Raw genomic sequence first — 10412 nt, forward strand, 5'->3', positions numbered from 1 at the left:
CGAACCGAATTTCAAATTTTCGGTTTGGATCGGTTCGGATATCCGGGTTTCGGTTTTTTTGCTCACCCCTAGTTTCGTCACTTGCTCTTTGCAGCTTTTCTGCCATACCTTTCTGTTTTGGGAAAATGATCCACCCTGCATGTTTTCGTTCCTATCTAGCTGTTTAGGGAAGTCTGTTTATCAGGTCTAGTAGGTGTAGTTGCTGAGTTCTAATTGCTGTTTGATCTCTGTTTATGATGAATGTGTACGTTGTCTTTTTCGTTTCCTAGGTCTAGCTGTTAAAATAGATAATTCTGCTGTTCCCAAGTCTAGTAGTTTGAATTCTCAACCCTTAGTTGCGTGGCAGCAGCCAACCCCCTTTCCAAGTCCTTTAGATTCCAACTCGCGTCCTATCCTTCTATGTGGGATCGATCCTTTGCTTACCTATACTAATCATTAGTGTAGCGGGTTGAGGTTTTTGATAGTTGTCTGAGTGTGAATCCAATGACCAGAGTCTTTCCGGTATGAGATCTCCTAGACCCTATGATCTAGTGAATCCTTTTGACCTGGACATTGTGAATTATTGAACATATATTATGCTCTCAGTCTGAGCATAAATATATATGTATAATTTTAAATATTCTAAAAAAGGCATTATATTGATGAATGGAAATTGCCTATGAAATTTTTATGGAAACTATTAATCCAATTTAATGTACACGGCAATTATATTTATACACGAATATATGGTTAATGTAATACTCCTAAAATTTGTTTTCAAATAGTTTTGTTGCTAGTTTTATATTTATAACATATTATAATTATTTTAAATAATAAAATAAATCAAAAACTACACTATATACTCATTCATATAATTAAAGTATTTTATCATGTGCAATGTTATGAATAAAAATAAAAAGTAGTCCGATCAAAATAATTATACTCTCTCTGTCTCATAAAAAATGAAATGTTTTTTTTTTGGATTGTCCCATTAAAAATGAAACGTTTTCTTAAAATCGAAATAACATTATTTCTATTTTTTCCTCTCTCTTACTCTGTCCTTTTTTCAATAATTCACAAAACAACATTACACAAAATCCCATGCCAAAAAGAAGTATAGTTAATATGAAAAAGAAAAACAATTCCTATGAAATAAATTGGTGATAAAATCTGTAATTTTTTATTATTAACGTTAAATGATGGTTATTATATAGTATATACTTTTTTTGTTATATTAAAAATGAAACGTTTTCCTTAAACATTTTCCTTTTGGATTAAAAATGAAACATATTCTAAAATAGAAATAATTCTATCTCTATTTTTTCGTCTCTCTTAGATCTCTCTTCATTTACTCATAAAAAACACTATATAAAATCTTGTGCTAATTTCCAAATGTTTCATATTTAATAGGACGGGGGAAGTAGTAATTTTTAATAGAGTGAACTGCATGAAATATCCCTAACTTTTGCACTTGTTACACCAGTGACCCCTAACAAAAATAGCACCAGAGGGGTCTAACAAAATATACAATAAAAACCAGATTTTTTCGAACGATAACACTCTCAGGGCATTCTTATCAAATTATCCATATTGATGACGCCGTCCATTTGATTGAGAGCATAACAAATGATATGAATTATGGTGTCAAGTGTCAAATTAAAATTTGTATCAATCCCCATTTTCATTTCATGACTCTTAAAGCATTGCTAGCTTGTAAAAAGAACGTGGTGGAATAAAACTAAAATTTGCATTTATCACTTTCAGTGGCTTAATCACATGCCAACAAAAAAATTTCTCCCCTTTTTCTACTTCAAATTTTTTTGAAAATTTCTAAAGCAAACTTCAACCCTTGCCAAGATAGTGCCGTTGAAGACTAAATCAACTAAAGTTTAATGGTAGAAAGGGCTGAATACCTGGAAATCAAAAATTTACAGAAGATAAAAAATGGCTGCCTAAATGTGTGAAGGGTGAAGGAAGATGACATACAAGCTACAGCCATATAGGATTATTATATTAAGATTTAAAATGATGAACAATTACTTTATTGAATGTTGTGTCTTTTGCGTCTTTTGACTTTACCAATAATTTCACTTCTAAAAAAATTACGGTACCTATTGGAATGTTAGTTAATTCACTAAAAAGCTATAATTTGGTATTAAAAAATAATATTAATTGAAAGAAGAAAACAATTTAGGTCGACCAAAAAGTGAGGGATGTTAACTGGGCTAACTCGTTCGGGTTCGGGCTAACCTATTCGGGTTGCCAGGTTATTTGGGTGCGGGCTATTCGGATTATGGATTTTTCGAGTTATAAATTTTCAACCCTACCCCTAAACTGCCGGATTTTGGGCTAACCCATCGGGCTATTTGGGCCTAAAAGCTTTCGAAAATAATTTCTTGTATCAAAATTTTCTTCTATAAATGATTTAAAAATTTTAGATATTTTTTTTCTTTTTAGTTAGAATCATATAAAATCTTCATATTTTCATAGTATTCTACAATAATACTTGGAAAGAAGCATTTCATCTCGATCAACAATAACATAAATTAAAGCTTGTGTTCGTGTCATTATTTTGGCATTGTTCTTAACTAATTCTTTGTGAAAATTAAAAATCATATCTTATATGAATCATAATTAAAATGATAAATATATTAAGATTTTGATGAGTTATTTCTTAATTTTGTCTTGATTGGCTTTGGTGGTGGTAAGACAGACAGATGATGGGACGGTGGAATAATGAATTGAGATGGAACTTGAAAGCTGATATTGTGGGATCGAGTGAAAAAGTATAATGATTATGTAGAAAGATTGAAAATTCAAAAATATAAAAAAAAAACCCTAAAACTTAATAATTTTTAATAAAAAGTTGCAACCCATCGGCCCGACCCGCAACCTATTAGGGCCAACCAACCTATTTAACTCGTCAACCCATTCGGGCCAACCTTTTTAACTCGTCAACCCATTCGAGCCAACCCGTTTTGCCCGTTTTATATTCGGGTAATAAAATTACAACCTTAACCCGCTCATTTTATCGGATTGTTCGGACCCACGGGTTTCGGATTGAATTGACATCCCTACGAAAAGTTAGTAAAATTTAGTGGCTTCAATTTATTCTCACGTAATCGATAAAATTTATCATGGGGCAGTTTTAATTTTGAAGTTCAGCTTTTTCTTCTTTATTTTTTATTCAGTTACATACATATATTTATTTTTTATGGTAGTTCTTTATATTTACTTCATTAAGAAAAATTGAGAATAAAATATAAAAAAACTATGCACTGGATGTGTGACAGTATAATTCATATAAAGTTATGTGATTTATTAAAAAAAATGTGAGGAATGAATTGAATAGAGAGGGAGAGATAATATAGTCGCAAACAAAGTGTTACGGGAAAGTGGAACAATATCTTGTATGATTTGACAAATCTTTGCACGTATGTGTAGTTGTGCAGAGTAGGTGTGCAGGTTTGGGGTCATCAGACAAAATTGTCCTTCAAGCCATTTGGACATTTTCATCCGAAAAATGGCTAAAAACACTTGATTTGTGATTGTATATTTTGTTAGCCCCTCTGGTGCTATATTTTTTTTTTGTTAGCGGCCATTGGTTTAATAAGTGTAAAAGTTATGGATATTTCATGCAAATCACTCTTTTTAATATTAGTGGTGCCTCACTCTAAGTGGAGTATCTCTTTTTTATCACAAAATTATTATTTTAGAGTTAAATTGAGAGAATAAAGTAAAAATATATCATTTAGAGTGAAACATCCAATAAGAAAAATATTTACATTGGGACGAGGGAGTATATAGTACTCCGTGTATATTATAAATCTCGAATAGTTTCATAGCTTAAAATATTGCCAATTTTTGTTTACTTCCAGACTTCCGGCCTGGAGTGTTTAATTTCCATTCTTTAAATATCATGCCTCTTTTAGAGTATTTACAAATTTAAATAGGAGTACAGGATTATACAGTTGGAGATAGACCCTTTTATAATTCATTTGTCAAATGATTATAGGTTGAGCACACCAAATCATCTTATCACTTTGATATTCAATTTGGTATTCCTAGATTAGGAAATATTTTCTCTATTGCAATTAGGTTGCATCCAAAATCAGATATAATAAAATTAAATTTTTTATATTAAATAAGTAAAGTAGAAAACAAAATCCTCTGATTCATCACACTCCTTACTCTAAATCAAATTTTTGAAAATAAAATAAAATTTGACAATTATAGCTGAAACTTCTTTCCCCGGCTCATTAATAACATTTTTTTCAAGACTTTTTCAGATAACAATTTGCATTTTTAGATTATATTTATCAACAACCACTCTACCATCCCATCCACTTTTTTAATAGTAATTTTTATATCCTCCACATCATCTACCATATCATCAATATTTATTTAACCCAACCACACATTTTTCATGGTTTATCAATGACCACCCAACCACACCATTATATATTTTTTATACTATATTTTAAAAATATTATTATTACATAAAATATTTATTATTGCACAGTAAAATTTATAAAAAAAATACAATAAATAACAAACTAAAAATTATAAACACAAAAAATAAAGGGGACTACAAAATATTCCCTCTGTTCCATAATAATAGAGTCATTTTGTTATTTAGTACGTTCCATAGCAGTAGAATCATTTATCTTTATAGTAAAAGTCAACACAAATATTACATATTTAATAAGACGGAGAGAGTATTTTTTTAATTAAAATAACCTGGTCGGTCGGCCTAACATGACCGATAAACTTGGTCATATTTTATGAATAAATAAAAGTGACTTTGTGGACAAGTTGATTGGCTTGGTACAGTCAAATTAAAAAAGGTGAGAAAAGGGCAAAGGAATCATATTTCATGGGCATTGGAGGATGGGTCAGACTCAAAAGGATGCCTGCCAAAGTTGACGATTGAGGAGGTAAAAAAACAAATGGACTACTAATATAATAATGACGATAGTGAATACTCCCTTCCGTTCCATAGTAATGGATGTGTTTCTTTTCAGTACGGAGATTAAAAAAAATTGTGTTAGGTGAGTTAACTAAATGAAAAATAAAGTGGAAAATGAAAAGGGTAGAGAGATGAAGAGAAAAAAATGAGAAAGAGTAAAGTAGGTGTAGAGAAATGTGTTGACTTTTACTAAAAAAGAAAATAACTCTATTACTATGAAACGTACCAAAATGACAAATGACTCTATTACAATGGAACGGATGGAGTACTAAAAGACAAATAGTAAGTACGTACAAGTAATGATCCTTCCTTTGTCATTAGTACTTAATTGACACCATTTTTCTTTTTATATTGATTTTCAATTAATTAACACCGTTACTTTATAATCCTTCCGTCCATTCGAGAAAAGAAAATATTTAGTGGTCTTTCCGCACTATCATGACACCATAAAGTGGTGTGTCGAACCAATTATCTATTGACAAATAGAAATATAAAAAACCACACATCCAACTAGACATGCAATTATTTAGGAACATTCATTATACCACTTTTATGGAAAATTGCATAATATAAATATAGAAATTTCTACTATATGGTAGTATATTCCATATTTATATATAATATAAAAATAAAATCTAACACTTGCGGGTATATTCTTTTGGGTATGAATATGATTATTTTTTCTCTTATTTATTATGTATATAAATAAATATATTATACATATAAAGCATGATAGTAATTTAATTTTATTTACAATATTAACCTATTGAGTACACATATAATCATTTATATGCACTAAAAAAAGATAGAAAAGTTATATTATGGGCATACTTATTTTAGTTTATGTAGAATTTTTAATTAAATATATTTATTTATGTATATAAAAGTAAGAAAAAAAAATTATACACACAAAAATATTAACAAAATGATGTAGGATTACATTTTAGGATTATATTTTTTATTGCGATACATATTGGCTATTATTATTATTATTATTATTATTATTATTATTATTATTATTATATTAAGTGCAAATATAAATATGAAATATATATAGAAGCTGAAAGTATATTAGAAATGTCCATATTTATATTATGCAAATTTCTATAAAAGTAGTAGTATAATGAATGTTTCCTAAATAATTGCATGTCTAGTTGGATGTGTAGTTTTATATTCCTATTTGTCAATAGATAATTGGTTGGACACACCACCTCATGGTGTCATGGTGGTGTAGAAGGACCACTAAATATTTTCTCCATTAAATATCTCATTATTCCTTTTTCGTCCATCCACCAATAAATACGTTACATTCTTACTAACTTATTTCACTCACATTTTATTATAAAATCAATATATAAAAGAAGATTCCGCATTCAATTAACCTTTTCTATCCACTTTATTTTAGTAAACTCAAACAATTTTTTAAAACTTGTGTCGGTCAAATATGATACATTTAATCATGGACAGATGGAGTACCACTTTAGGTAAATGGACCTCATATTCCACTAATCCATTTCACTCACATTTTATTATAAAACTAGTATCACCCACGTGCGATGCACGAACCATTCTCTTTTATTTAAACTTATTTTATACTGTGAAATGATGTTATAAATTCATAAAAATATCATTATATAAAATCTGAAATCATAAATATATAAAATAAAAAAAATTATTAAAAAATATAAAATCAAACAAAGAAAAAAAAAACACATATACCGAATGAGAAACTAAAAAAGTTCTAAACTCATATAATCAAATAAGTTTATAAACTAAAAATTGCACACAAATCACATATCATTTAAATCACTTTTAGATCTATATTACAAAAGATCAATCACGAACACATGTCAACAAAAATAATGTATAAATATATATTAGAAGATAGTCAAATCGATCAAAATCATCAACAAAAATACAACAAAATAACATGGAATATACAACCGATATGCATGCATTTAGCTGGAAAAAAAAACTGGTTGCATACCCTAATAGTATTCCCGCATCGCCTACTTCCCGTGTAGCTGCTACCACCCATACCACCTCCAGGAAAGACAAATGAATAAGAGCTGCCACCAACCTAATATTCATATAGAGCACCACATGAAAAATTTATACATTCGACCCTTCACAATAGTACATGAAGAAAAGGAAAAAAAATCACATAATTAAGCTCGACACTTCAAAACATAAATCACTTCCACCATAAAGACCTTCAAAGAGAACAACAAAAACAACACGAAGAAGAATTTGAAAAGGCTGTGTTCATGCACGGCCGCAGCAAAGAGGGCCACCTCGTCTGCTACAAAGTACGAAATTACCAGCACCTCCACTCACACAATCCAAAATTTCGAATTTCACTAAGCAATTCACTGTCGATATCCCGAGCTTCTCAAAGCCTCAATGTTCAAGAAGAACAACGCATAAGCAACATAATCCAATCAAAACCACCCCACTCGAAAAACAGAGCAATTCCTCAAACATAACCCCAAGGAATAACATAATAATATCAAACCCCCACCATCAAATCCAGTTACGAAATCCTAAATCCCTAGGGTTTCATCACTCTACTAACACCCAAAAATATCCCCAAAATAATCAAATTAAATATTGTCCGTAGCTATCAATGACTAAATAAATAGAATTTGTTGTGCAACATTACCACTAACTATACCACTAATCCACTAACTATGAAAATTAAATAACCAACTAACACTAATCACACGTTTTATATATTTTGAATTCATTTAATATCTATTTTAAATGGCCATTTCCCTAAATACCCCTAAAATTCCTCTTATTTCCCTAAACACTCTCAAAACTCCCCTTTTATATATTGTATAGATTAATATATAAAAGTAGGACCTACATTCACTATATTTTTTAAAATCCGTGCCAAGTCAACCGGTGTCAGATAATTGGTTGGGCTTTTTCCTCGGGCATTGGTCTGGGATTGAGTCCTTGCTACAACATTTATTTTTATTTTTTGAAGTATTTCTGGTTTTGTCAGGATAACTGAGAACTGAACCAAACCTCATTTGGTGTTGGTTCTGGTTCTTGGTATAGTGTATCTTGGGTGTCGGTTAACTAAACGATTCAGTTCAACCGACCTAATTTTCAGCCCTAGCCATAGTCGCTTACGTTGATCTTCACGCTACCATGTGGACATTCATGTGAGTCCCTCATTTGAATAGATTTGGAACTTTCCAAAGTTTTAACAATCAATTTGTTTAGATCTATACTATTTTGTTGACATTAGAGAAAGAATTATTGTTGGAAATTTGTGTCCAAGATTGAATTTCAACGGATTGAGATTTTTAGGAACCATTGACTTCGAATTTATAAGAATATAGTATGAAATATATGAATAGGAAGAAGAAATATTTGTTGTTAGATGAAAAATAGTAATAAGAAGATTGAGAGAATAAGGAATGTGGAAATAATAGAAGGGGAGAAACAATTAATTTTTTTTTGTAGAATCTGATTACACTATTGCTCTTACCTCTAATGTGAAAATCTCCTTGAACCTCATTTTTTAAATATTACTACCTCCGTCCCCCAAAATTTGCTATACTTTGACCCGACACGGGTTTTAAGAAATGTAATGGAAAGTGAGTTGAAAAAGTTGGTGGGATGTGGGTCCTACTTTTAAAGTATTAGTTTTATAATTAAATGTGAGTAGGAATGAGTTAGTGGAATATGGGGTCCACTACCAAAAATGGTAAAAGTGAAGTGTATCAAATTTTCATGGAGACGGACCGAAATGGTAATATGTATCAAATTTTCAGAGACAGAGGTAGTATAAATTAATATAAAAAGTACTCCCTCCGTCCTATAGAAATTAGGTCATATATATATATATATATATTTTTGTCCATAGAAATAGTCCATATTTATTCGTGACAAACCTTTTCTCCTTCTCTTTTACATTATCATTTATAGGTCCCACCATCCAATACACAATTTCAACCCTTTTCTCCTTCTCTTCCGCAGTTTTGCATGAGCTCATATTGCTTATGTGGTTAGGTCGGAAAAATCCGGACTTTGTCGGTCATGTTCTAAACTATGAGTATATTTTACTTTAAAAATTAGTACTCCTTCTGTGACATCCCTAATCCGAAATATGCATCATTTTACATTATTGCATATTATTTTATCACTTGCATAAAGGATATATGCTAAAAGAGTTTTATAGATATTAATTTAATTAAGAAAAAGAAAATGTAGTTAATTATATATTTAGACTAGGTACTAAACTACATTAATAGGTATATACGTATAAGTAAACAAATGTAAGTATAATTAAATACTTAAGTAGATTGGATTAGATTACCCAATCATAAATATACATACGCATAATATATATATATATATATATATATATATATATATATATATATATATATATATATATATATATGGATGTACTAAGATGACAACCCTCTTTATTGTAACACCATACCACCATTTTAGGCCATTGGATCTGAAAATCGTGTGCTTGTCATGCTGCCACGTGTAAAACACGGAGGGGTAAAATAGGAAATTTCTAATTTTACGTTACCAGATCGTGCAGTGTTGTTCATTGAATATTGCAGTCTTTCCACAACAATATTGCAGTTTACCACGACTGCAATATCTAATACAGTAGACTGCAAACCCGTGTTTTTTCACGAAACTTAATCCTAGGCGTCCATAGATGAGATCTAACGGACTATATTGGTGGTAAGATGTTATTTTAACTATAGTGGCACCCTAGTGCACCCCTATATAGGGATGTGTTAAGATGACAACACTTATTATAATGACATCATACCACCATTCTCGGCCCTTGGATCTGGAAATCGGGCGATTGTAAAGCTGCCATGTGGCAGCAGATTTTATTTAATTTTAATCATGAAAAATTGCCTAGGGGTAAATTTGGAACTCTCCTTCCCAGATCATTTACACGGCAGCAACAATCACACAATTTTTCATTCCAGAATCACCAAATCAAACTCCAATTTTCATCCAATTCTGGGAAATTTTACGCGATTTAATTGCGCATTTCATCTCCAATTTAACTCAATCCATTCCATATGAATCTGCTCCAATTTCTCTCCACATGAATCTGCTCCAATTTCACTCCATAAAAATTTGCCCAATCCATTCCATACGAATCTGCTCAATCCGTTCCAATTCCACTCAATTTTTGATTTACTGAATCTCGTTCATCTGATATGGCCGACGACTCTATTCTCAATTTTATCTGTAATTTTGTTCATAATTTTGGAGCATATTGTTAATTGAAATCGTTGAATTTTGTGAATTTCGTTCTGCAAGTCTTGATCTGTAATTGAACTCCATGAGTTTTGATGTGTAATTGAACTCCGTGAATTTACTAAGTAATTGAACTCTCCGATTTGTAGTAGTTTACTTCGTGTATTCTCCTTTGGTTTCTGTGAATCTCTTCTTGGTTCTTTCCTTT

The sequence above is a fragment of the Salvia hispanica genome, chromosome 6, assembly GCF_023119035.1.
Source record: "Salvia hispanica cultivar TCC Black 2014 chromosome 6, UniMelb_Shisp_WGS_1.0, whole genome shotgun sequence".
Lineage (NCBI taxonomy): Eukaryota > Viridiplantae > Streptophyta > Magnoliopsida > Lamiales > Lamiaceae > Salvia > Salvia hispanica.